This window comes from Zingiber officinale, chromosome 6B (assembly GCF_018446385.1).
Source record: "Zingiber officinale cultivar Zhangliang chromosome 6B, Zo_v1.1, whole genome shotgun sequence".
NCBI lineage: Eukaryota > Viridiplantae > Streptophyta > Magnoliopsida > Zingiberales > Zingiberaceae > Zingiber > Zingiber officinale.
Window position 1 is genome coordinate 80,770,670 of NC_055996.1, and position 10,545 is coordinate 80,781,214.

At 36.9% G+C, this 10,545-nt stretch overlaps 1 long non-coding RNA gene across 1 annotated transcript; it reads left to right on the top strand.

Annotated features, from left to right (window-relative positions):
- The first annotated feature begins 6,896 nt into the window (after positions 1–6,896).
- Positions 6,897–7,315, top strand: LOC121990346. The gene is made up of 3 exons (XR_006114562.1): positions 6,897–6,955; positions 7,056–7,157; positions 7,253–7,315. It is a non-coding gene; the product is annotated as an uncharacterized LOC121990346 (long non-coding RNA).
- Positions 7,316–10,545: the final 3,230 nt, after the last annotated feature.

Sequence of the window (10,545 nt, forward strand, 5' to 3'; positions counted from 1 at the left end):
AAGAAAACATCCAAAGCATCCTCATTGTAAAGTCATTTTCAATTCCATTTGTCTTTGTATTCATTCTTTTTTATTGTGTTCTTGTAAGAATATATTGTAAGAGGCTTCTCCGCTTCTGAAAGATATCTCAAAAGGAGAAGTTTATAGTGGAGGGAGATCACTAAGAGTATGCATTAGATTAGTCGCCTAAGAGTTGCATACCAAGAAAATCACATAGTTGTGCATGCGGTGCTGGTATTGATTCAAGTTTCCACTATGGATTCAAATGATGAGCTCGAGATCTATTGGAATTTTCATATATAGAGAGATGGATCTGTGGCATTTATCCAACAATTGGGTCCGGTTAGTCATCTCGACGATAATTCGATGACTCTAACTGGTGGAGCTCGGTATGACGATGTGAACCTTGTCCTATTTATACTCTCAACGCACTCTTTCGGTGATCGAGACACCCTTTCAAGTAGCAAACATACCCTTCTTGGTATCATCATTATCAACTTAATCTCATTGATTGTCAAGTTATCCCTTCGAATATCGACATGCCTCTAAGCTTCTCCCGGCAAATAAGAATATTAAGATCGAGGTGAAGGTTATGCTTTCTTTCCTTAAGACGATATTATCCCACCTAGCTTACGGTTTATCAGTAATCATCTCTTAAGATACAATGACTTACGTCTCGAAATAAAAGCACTCCAAATTTTGAGCCCTGACGAACTTTTGAAACCTTGAAACTCAAAAGAGATGAGAGAACTCAAGAGGAGAATTCACAATTTGAGAATTGAGCGTGTTGAGGTATGAAGGATTGCTCCCAAAAGATGAAAGGTTTCTTCCCACAGGTGAAGAGATGAATAGACATGGGATGTGTCTTTTCACTTAAACTTTATCAATAGGTGTGCATTTTCACTTAAAACTTATCAATTATCAATAATTAATTAAATTAAATAATCTGATTAATTATTTACTACATCTATTATAAATATTAATTAATCAATTAATTAATATCACAATCACCTTTTAATCAATGAATGAAATTAATTATAATTTCATACATTTCAATGGTTTCACATACTCAAGTTAGCATTCATGTAATCTCATCCATAAAGCCAATTCATGTGCGAGTTCAAACTCTGATCATATCATATCAACCCTTCATTAGACATTAATTTTTCATTCACTCAAAAAATTAGTTTACGACAGTCTACTCGTAAAATAGTCATCTTATCCCTATTTAATTTATTGGTGACCAAAATAAATTTTCCAGCAAGATTAATAAGAGAAGATATTGGAGCTATTCCCCCCCCCCCCCCCCCCCCCCCCCTCTACCTTGAACGGATCCTAACAACTTATAATCTATCACCTTTACTAGCATGGACCAACTTTGGAATAAGAACAATCAAGATGTGGTTCCATCTCCTCAATAAAAGTTTCATGATCACGGCATGAAATCTAACCCTATAGTGTCCCAAGAGCACCCGATCCAAGCGCCCTCTGATCTCCAATGTCAAATGATATCATTTTAATTTCCTCTACTAATGTGCAATTAATGATGACAATGATTTGGTCCTAATGTGAGCATCAACCCAAGTGTTTAGCTTTAGGGGTGTAGTCGAGCCGAGCCGAGCCAAACTCTTGAATGTTTGAGCTTGACTCGTTTATAATCGAGTCGAGCTCGAGCTTTATTTAACGAATATATTCATGGCTCACGAGCTTATTCGAGCTTTTATCGAGCCTAAACGAGTTTAATAAGTATAAATTATAAATTAAATATTCATAAAAAATTAAATTATATATTTAGAAAAAATTATAATATTCTTATTAAAATTTATAATTTTATTCTAATAAATAAATTTAATATATTTGTCTATATTTTTCATAAGTAGATGTAAAATCTATAAATTTAATATCAAAACTATTATTTTTTAATTTAAAAGTTGATTCATGAGCTTAACGAACGTGTTCACGAGCTAACGAGTCGAGTATTGCGAAGCTTGAACTTTGTTTGTTTATCTTAACGAGTCTCATTAAATGAGATTTTATCGAATCGAGTTTCGAATAGCTCACGAGCGACTTGGTTCATTTACATCCCTATTTCGCATAAAATAGTCTACTTGTCTAACTTTTGCTAAATAATTAAATATATAAATTAAAAATTCTAAAAAAATTAAATATAATATTTTTATAAAAAAATAAAATATATTATTTAAATTTTATAAAACCAAATTCTAGAATTTTTATATTATATAATTTTATTATTTTATATTTAAAAAAAAAAATAGATAACCCACCACAAAAAAAACCAGTGTTTCCGACGGGACTACCGACGGAATTAATATGCTGTCGGTAAACTCTACTTTTTACCGACGGAATAAATCATTCCGTCGGTATTACAGCGTGATACCGACGGAATATTAATTCCGTCGGTGAACTAATGATATTACCGACGGAATAAGCCATCCCGTCGGTAAATTAATGGTTTTACCGACGGAATTAGTAATTTCGTCGGTAAACTTAAAGTGTACCGACGGAATATGAATTCCGTCGGCAAGTTCCCCTAAAAAACCCTAACCTCCTTTTTCCCTCACGCGCGCGCGGCCGACGGCTTCGTTCTCCCGTTCCCGATCGCAGGTTAGTTTTTGGTTTTTTTTTTCCTTTTTTTCCGGCGAGCGGCAGTTGCCGCCGGCCTTCGCCCACACGCGGCGGCGCGTGCCCGCAGTGGGCTTCCTCGCCCGCAGCGGGTTTCTGCGCCCGCCATCGGCTGGCGGCGTTCGGCTTCGGCCGCCAGCGGCCATCTGCGCCAGCCGGCGGCGGCCGCCTGCGAGCATCTGCGCCTGCCAGCGGCCGGCGGCCGCCTGCGGGCTTCTGCGCCCGCCAGCGGCCGGAGGCGGCCGCCTGCGGCTGAAGGCTGCCGCCTGCGGCCTTCTGCGCCCGGCAGGGGCCGGCGGCGGCCGCCTCCGGCCTACTGCTGCCGCCAGCGGCCGCTTGCGCTTGCCTGCGGCTGTGTCGGCCCGCTGCTGGTGCCGTGAGAAATTTGAAAAATATTTTGTGTTAATTTTTTAGCTAAATTATTTTTATTTTGTAAACAGGTAGCATTTGCTGCTCTTCTCCAGTTGACCTACACATATTCAGGTAAAATTTACTAAATTATACTGTATGTCATTTAACATGATTAAAGTTAGAAATAGGTTATGTTAGTATGTTAATTTATAGCATAATATAGTCCGTTTGTTTGTTTTATGTTAGTATCTTAATGTATGTTAATTTTTAGTTCTCAATATATTAGTTTTAGGTGAAAATGTCTATGAACAAAGCTTGGATGTACAATCGATTAGAAAAAGGATTTATCAGAGATGATTTTATTGCTGAAGTTGAACAGTTTGTGAACTTTGCTAAAAGTCACCCTGAATGTATGAATGGTGCTGAGTTACGGTGTCCATGCAATCATAAAAAATGTCAAAATAGAGCTTTCCGTGATGAGGATACTGTAAAAATGCATATATGTAGAAATGGTTTTGTGCCAAATTACTACAATTGGTACTGTCACGGAGAACCTTATTTATATGAACCAATTGGACCTTCTGGTGGTTCGTCATCCAGGGCAACAGTTACCGCTCCTGAAGCATCAATTAATATTGATATCGCAATGCAATCAATGGTTCATGATACGATAAATGCTACAGTTGATTATTCTAATATAGATGAAACACCAACACCTGAATATCAGCAACTATATGAAATGTTAAAGGCTAGTGAAAGAGAAGTGTGGAAAGACATTCCCTCAGGTCATTCTCAATTATCAGCTACTGCAAGGTTATTAAATATGAAAGCAGAACATCATTTTTCAGAAAGATGTTACGACGACATTTGTCAGTTGATGTCAGAATTGCTTCCTGCTGATAACATAATGACGGATAGTTTTTACAGTACAAAAAAATTGATCAGAGGTTTAGGTTTGCCTGTGGAGAAGATTGATTGTTGTATAAATAACTGCATGATATTTTGGAATGAAGACAATGATCTGCGTGAATGCAAAATCTGTACACACCCTCGTTATAAGCATGGTACTCGCATACCTGGGCAGAAGAAGAAAAAAATAGCTTGGAAAGTGATGTATTATTTTCCGTTAACTGCTAGACTTCAACGTTTGTATGCATCTGCTGCTACAGCTTGCCATATGACGTGGCATCATGAGCATGCGCACGATGGAGGTATAATGTGTCATCCTTCTGATTCACTTGCATGGAAACATCTAGATGCTGTATTTCCTTCATTTGCAATGGAACCACGTAATGTGAGATTGGGACTTTCTGCAGATGGATTTCAACTATTTGGACAGTCAGGACAACAATATTCATCTTGGCCGGTTATATTAACACCTTACAATTTACCGCCATGGATGTGTATGAAAGATGAATTTATGTTCCTTACAGTACTTATTCCTGGTCCAACCAATCCGAAAGAGAAGATAGATGTTTTCTTACAACCTCTTATTGCAGAGTTAAATGAATTATGGAATGTAGGGTCGGTGATTTATGATGTTGCAAGCAAAACTAATTTTAGATTGCATGCTGCATTATTATGGACAATTAGTGATTTTCCAGCATACTCAATGTTATCGGGTTGGAGCACAGCTGGTAAATTAGCATGTCCACACTGCATAACTGATTCTGATGCATTTTCATTACCTTACAGTGGGAAGGTGTCTTGGTTTGATAATCACCGTAAATTTTTACCACTTGATCACTCTTTTAGGCGAAATAAGAAAAATTTCTTAAAAAATGTTGTAGTCAGAAAATCCCCGCCACTCCATGCTTCAGGTGAACAAATTGATAGTTATGGATTTCTACCAGTATCACAATCTGGTTCTGATGAGATAAATAAATATATTGTTAGGATGTGCAAGTGTGGTTGGAAGAAAAGGAGTATTTTTTGGGAGTTACCGTATTGGAAGTATTTGCTTATTCGACATAATTTAGATGTTATGCATATTGAGAAAAATTTCTTCGATAATATCTTTAACACTGTGATGAATGTGCCTGGAAGAACTAAAGACACTGCAAAATCACGCGAGGAATTAAAAGACCTAGTCAATAGACCAGAGTTGCATCAAGATGAAATAACTAATAGATTTCCAAAGGCTTGTTATACATTGGACAAAGATGGCAAGCAAGCTTTATGTAATTGGTTGAAAGAAATCAAATTTCCAGATGGTTATGCGTCAAATATGGGTCGATGCGTGGATATGAATAGATTAAAGATGTTTGGAATGAAAAGTCATGACTGTCATGTATTTATGCAAAGACTTATTCCAGTAGCTTTCTATGACTTACTTCCTCAAAATGTTTGGCAAGCACTCACTGAATTGAGTCTATTTTTCAGAGATTTGACATCAAGGTGTATTACGATAGATGATATGCTTCGGCTAGAAACAGACATTCCACTCATATTATGTAAACTGGAGCGCATATTTCCACCAAGTTTTTTTGATTCAATGGAACATCTACCAGTACATTTACCATACGAGGCACAAATAGCAGGTCCTGTGCAGTACAGATGGATGTATCCATTTGAACGGTTTTTGAGGAAATTAAAAAATAATGTTCGTAACAAAGCAAGAGTTGAAGGGTCAATATGCAATGCTTATCTAGTAGAAGAAGCATCTTCTTTCTGCTCATATTATTTTGTTGATAGTGTGCAAACAAGACATCGCAGGTGTCCTAGAAATTCTGATGATGCTTGTCAGTCGATAGATCCATCTATGCTTTCTATTTTTAAGTTTCCTGATAAGTTAATGGGTGCATCGCTTGCTAGATGGTTAACCGAGGAAGAATATCATGCTGCAAGAACATATATACTCTTAAATTGTGAAGAGGTCAAACCATACATAAAGTAAGTAAACTTCTTAAATCAAACAATTATCCTTTGTTTAATTATTTTGCTTGATATCCCAATTTTAATATAATTACTTATTTTCTCAGCTTATACGAACAACAATTATATCTCCAAAATCCATCAATTGGTGCAACTGAGATAGCTACAAAGTTAGAGACTGAATTTGCATTGTGGTTTCAAATATATGTAAGTTAGAAAATTTGTGAAATTTTTAAGTTCATGTTTATTAAGAAGTGTACTAAGATATATGTTACTTATTTTTATAGGTGAAAGATCGTAGAATATCAAATGTGCAAGATGATAGGATAATGAATATTGCATCAGGACCCCTTCGTAAAATAAAGGTGTATTCTGGTTACTATGTTAATGGTCTTAAATTCCACGTGGCACAACGAGATTATCATGGCAGAGCAGCAGGCTGTGGCACCCCGTGGCCACAAAGTCCTTACCGTTGTCGGGGACTCGTAAGTATATTGTCTTATTAATTATTCAAGTTTATATATAACATTAGTTATAATATATTTCTCACAACCTAAAGGTCTATTTTTGTGCAGGTTCACTCCGGATGGGCACAGCGTTGCCACATATATCATTGCAAAATTTAAGGAACGAGTTAGCGCGTCTGGTACTACATGGAGGCATGTAGACCAGGAGATGAAGCTATTTTATTATAATGAATTTGTGGTGAGTAAATTTAATATATTTAATTCACATTCTATAATATAGTTATCATTTATATCATTTAAACTAAATGTTTAACTTATAATTATAGAAAAGATATACTTGGGTGGACGGGCAAGAAGATCAATTTAAAGCTACATGGAATACTTATTATGCCAAACTCTACAGAGATCATATGTATTACATGAGAAAGAAGGGCACTAGGCCTGCGTATGTTTCGGAGGCGATATGGAGTGCATGGACGGTCACCTGGGCTGCAGAAAGGTGGCAAGCTAATGCCGAAAAGGCAAAAGCAAATAGGAATACAGAGCCAGGTGGCCCGAGCACCGGAACCGCTCGGCATACGTCAGGATCCAGATCTATTGTTGAGCATACCATTGATCTGGTGAGTATAATTTAAAATTATACTTTATAACAAATTTTGTATTTATTACCAACCTTGTATTGTTGAGCATACTAATTTTTTCCTTAATTTATAAATGTAGGAACGTGAGCTTGCCCGACAGCCTACATGTATGGAGATTTTTCTGAAGACCCACAAGAAGAAGGATGGGTCATTTGTTGATTCTCGATCTCAAACTCTACATGTAAGATAATTAACTTTATTACATTTGTTCATTTATATCTTGATTAGTAATTAGTAATACATATCAAATTGGATATTATATTATTTTTTATGCAGCAAGAAATGACAGAACGGGTGGCTCAGGCATCTCAGCCATCAGCAGAGGGTGGAGAGTCACAGTCTTTATCCACCGATGATCTAAATGAGATATATTATGATGTTGTCGGTGGAAGGACAAAAAACTCCACCCTCTACGGCCTTGGCTCTCAGGCCAAAGTGGCATTTGATCGTTTGAGGAATCCAGTAGGCCGTGCTAGTTCCTCTTCTTCTGGTGAGATGCAGTCTTTAAGACGTGAAAATCAAGAACTGCGGTCTCAGCTGAAATCAATGGATCAGAGGATGGCTGATATGGATCAGTGGAGAGCTGATGAGGAGAAGAAGAGAGCTGAACGTGACAAGAGTAATGAAGATCTCATGGCCCAAATGCGGACAATCGTGGCTTCTTTCACCCAAGCATCACAGGGATCTGAGTCACAGGAGACTCAAGATCTATCAGACGGTGGTCGTTAGCTTTTTGAGGTTTGTTAGTTCAGCTATACTTTAGTTTTTTATTTATTATATAGAACGTGAGCCTGTTTTGATATTATAACATGTTTATTTCTAAAGGTTTTATTACTATATGTTTCAGGAGTCACGTTCAGTCATATATACATATTGGCTCTTCACTACATCATTTGCTCACTTTTTGTTCAGGTATTATTTCATACAAAATTCTTAATATATAAATATGCAAACTGTTTATTTAAACATCATTTTGTATTTGCCTTTTTACAGGATTTTCTCTATGATTTCCCGTTCTTGTATTATTGGGACTACATTTTAGTTCGGTATGTGTTATGTAAACTTGATTTTAGATATGGATATGTGTAAAATATATATTCTGTAGATTTAGTTAGCTATGGATTATATGGAATATGGTTTTTTTGTGGATTTTATTAGTTTGTGATTATCATATGATAGATATATATGTGTAGATTATATTTGATGTAGATTATATTTGTTGTGGATTGTATTGTTGTGTGGATATTGTATGAAACCATCGATTGTGATGGTTTGTTTATATATGTGGAAAATGTATATGGGAACAACGTGTAAATGAAAGTAATCTGGAAATTTTTTTTTGAAATTCCGACGGATTACCGACGGAATACATTCCGTCGGTAATTATCGAACTTTTAGTTCGATACATCACTTCGGGCCCCGCCGACGGAACTTACAGTTCCGTCGGTATCTACCGACGGAACTAGAAGTTCCGTCGGTAATCTCCGACGGAACAGGATGTTCCGTCGATAATCTCCGACGGAAAATGTTGTTTCGTCGGAGATTGTCACCTCAGTCGATGATGTAGAATATTGTAATTATACCGACGGAAAGTATTTTCTGTCGGTACTTTACCAACAGAAACTTAATTTCCGTCGGTATAAAATATCGTCAGAATTCTGTTTCTGTCGGGAATAGAAGCCGGCGGATATTTTACCAACAGAAATTATTCCATCGGAATTCCGTCGCTATATGTATATAGCGACGGAATTCCGACGGATATTTCTGTCGGTAATGCTGGTTTTTTTTGTAGTGGCCTATCTGTATATATTGTGTCATGCATCCCGTTTTGAAGTCAGTAGTTATCGGTTTCTAATCTTTTAAAAACATAGATTTGTAAAAAAAATAATAATAATTAATCTAATTAAGGAATTGCTTAAAAGGGTATTAAAGAAATATTTATCAGATTTCATTAATACCAAGGTCCTAAACATACATTATCGGATGCCCAAATTATTTTAAAAATATTAATTTTCATACTCATTACAAATTTTAAAAAATTAATAATTGTTAAGGTCAAGTAAATTGATGAGGATTAGATACTTAACAACGAAAGTATAGGTAAATCAAAATGATTGAATTTTATACAGTGAAAGTCAATAGTGACGAGATATTAAACTCTGGAAATCTCATAAGTACACAGATGTTTCTTGAAAATGATAAAATCTCTTAGATATGAAAAATCTTTTGAAAAGTATAAATAGATTGAGATGAGTCAAATATTAGACATCTCCTCTCAGCTTAACTAGATTATGTAAATTAATTCTCATCTCAATCTCAATCTCAATCTCAATCTCAATCTCAATCTCCCTCCGAATCTCAATCTCCCTCCCTCCTTCGTGAAGCCGTGGAGGGCAATCATCCAGAGAAGAAGATCCGGCCGTGCCAAACATGGCCGGCTTTAGGCATAGGCCATTAAAGCCTATGCCTAGGGCCCCAATTTTTATTGGGGTCCGTTATTTTAATGTATTAAATATATTTTTTAAAGAGGATGAAAAAATAGAGCCCACGTAATAAAAGATTGTGTAATCTCATTCTTTAAAAATTAGGATAATTATTTTCAATATATTAAATATATTTTATATATATATATTTTTAAGAGAATGGAAACGAAGAGGGCTCACATGATTAAATATTTACATGATCTCAATTTGTCAAAGCTTCAAAAATCTAATTATGATTCCAATAAATAGAGTCTGACTTTTTTTAACAAATTAAATTTATTTTTAATTATGAATGTTATTTTATAAAACTTAATCTATTCTTTTTCAATATCTCTCAATCGTAACCTACTCTCATTATATTTCTCATTCGATGGTGATACTTGTTAGGATCCTTTGTACGCGGCTAGAGAGGGGGGTGTGAATAGCCGACCCCAATTTCTCGTTTTTCTTCCTACAATTCGTTAGCGCAGCGGAAAAACAAACAAGGAAACGAAAACAAGAAGATCAAACCTCAACGCGTCGATGTAACGAGGTTCGGAGATTAGGGCTCCTACTCCTCGGCGTGTCCGTAAGGTGGACGAGTCCAGTCAATCCGTCGGTGGATGAGTCCCCGGAGAACCGGCTAATACAATATACTCCTTGTGGGTGGAGAAACCTCGCCACAATATTCTTGCAACAGCAAGAAAGGAATACAACAAGAAATACAAGAAGACAAGAACAATGAATGTAAAAACACAGGTTTTCTTGCCTCCTCGCCGACTGGATTTCGTTGAAGCAGCAGCTCCTCAGAACACCTACAACAGCAGGATATCCCAGTCGAGAAGCTCACGCGAAGCTTGCGAAGAAGAGCTCAACAAAGCTCAAGCACCAGAACAGCAGCTCTGTAGCAGAAGAGAAGAGGAAGAAGTAACAGTGCAGCAGCAGCTCTCGACCCCTTTATACCTGCGAAGAAGACAGCGAAGAAACTAGCCGTTGCGTCGCAACGGCTAGAACCCTGATCGGTCTAGGGACCGATCAGGCCCTGCTCTGATCGGTCCCCAGACCGATCAGTCAGTGCACAGAACCTTCTGTGCGTACTCTGATCGG